Source organism: Schistocerca serialis, chromosome 6, assembly GCF_023864345.2.
Source record: "Schistocerca serialis cubense isolate TAMUIC-IGC-003099 chromosome 6, iqSchSeri2.2, whole genome shotgun sequence".
In the NCBI taxonomy this organism is placed as follows: Eukaryota; Metazoa; Arthropoda; class Insecta; order Orthoptera; family Acrididae; genus Schistocerca; species Schistocerca serialis.
This window is the reverse complement of record NC_064643.1, coordinates 436,709,441-436,710,942: the sequence shown is the minus strand read 5'-3', so window position 1 is coordinate 436,710,942 and position 1,502 is coordinate 436,709,441. Positions and strand designations below refer to the sequence as shown.

Here is a 1,502-nt window from a genome sequence, read left to right as displayed (position 1 = left end):
TGTTAACTTGAAACCCACATCTAACATTAGATTTACTGAAACATTTCTCTTTTTGCTGGGACAGCAGCATGTCGCAGCTTGTGAAACTTGTATACTAAAAAGAATACAGCCTATGTCCGTTCAAATGTTCGTTAGAGTATCCTGCAAAAATCCAAAGTAAAGTGCTCAAGACTTTTTCGAAATCTTTGGTAACAACGATCCTCCCGTATATATTACATAAATATATTTACATATTATTCGTATTTAAAACGATATAGCCTATTGTGTTGATACATGAAGTAAACCAATCAAGAATTTTTTTATATTTTTGGTAACGAAGTTTTTCCATTATACGCTGAAGCGCCAAATAAACTGGTGTAGGCACACGTATTCAAATATAGAGATATATAAACAGGCAGAACACGGCGCTGCGGTCGGCAACGGTCACTGCTGCTACAGTGGTAGGCTATCAAGATTTAAGTGAGTTTGAACGTGGTGTCATAGTCGGTTCACGAGCGATGGGACACAGCATCTCTGAGGTAGCAATGAAGTAGAGATTTTCCCACACGAGTATATCACGAGTGTACCGTGAACATCAGGAATCCGATGAAGCATCAAATCTCCGACATCGCTGAGGCCAGAAAAAGATCCTGCAAGGAAGGGACCAATGACGACTGAAGAGACTCGCTCAATGTGACAGAAGCGCAACCCTTCCTCAAATTGCTGCAGATATCAATGCTGGACCATCAAAAAGTGTCAGCGTACGAATAATTTAATGAAACAACATCGATATGAAATGATAATTACATCAACACCGTAAGCTGTCGACAGTTGTTGATGTACATCAACGGGGACAGTTGAAAATGTGTGCCCTGACCGGGACTCGAACCCGAGATCTCCTGCTTACATGACAGACGCTCTATCCAACTGAGCCACCGAGGGCACAGAGAATCGTTCGACAGCAGTGATTTATCCCTAGACACTCCCCGTGAGACCCAAATTCCCAACTTAATGTCCACACACTACATTCGTAGTGCCCCTGCCCACTACACTCATTACTCGCGGCAGACAATCTTACCGATTCCCGTAAGAGTTTGGGCAATGCGTTTGCATCCGCACAGAAGAAGAAGGTCAATGGTCAGTTAGCGTTAACTATATGGAGATGGTATTGTTCTTTCGGACATGTCCGAAAGAACAGATACCATCTTCATATAACATCGATATGGGCTTTCGGAGCCGAAGAGCCATTCGTTTATCCTTGATGAGTGCATGACAAATCTTTACGCCTCAGCTGGGCCCATCAACATCCACTTTGGACTGTTGATGACTGGAGACATGTTGCCTGGTCGGAAGAGTCTCGTTTCAAATTGTATCGAACGGATAGACGTGTACGGTACGGAGACAACCACGAGAATCCACGGACCCTGCATGTAAGTAGGTACCTGTTCAAGCTAGCGGAGGCTCTTTAATGATGTGGCGCGTGTGCAGTTGGAGCGATATGGGACGCCGATACGTCTAGATAC

The 1,502-nt window shown here is 44.0% G+C and overlaps 1 non-coding gene across 1 annotated transcript; it reads right to left on the bottom strand.

Moving 5' to 3' along the window:
- Positions 1–847: 847 nt before the first annotated feature.
- Trnat-ugu (transfer RNA threonine (anticodon UGU)) lies at positions 848–922 on the bottom strand. The gene has a single exon. It is a non-coding gene; the product is annotated as a tRNA-Thr (tRNA).
- Between the last annotated feature and the right edge of the window lie 580 nt (positions 923–1,502).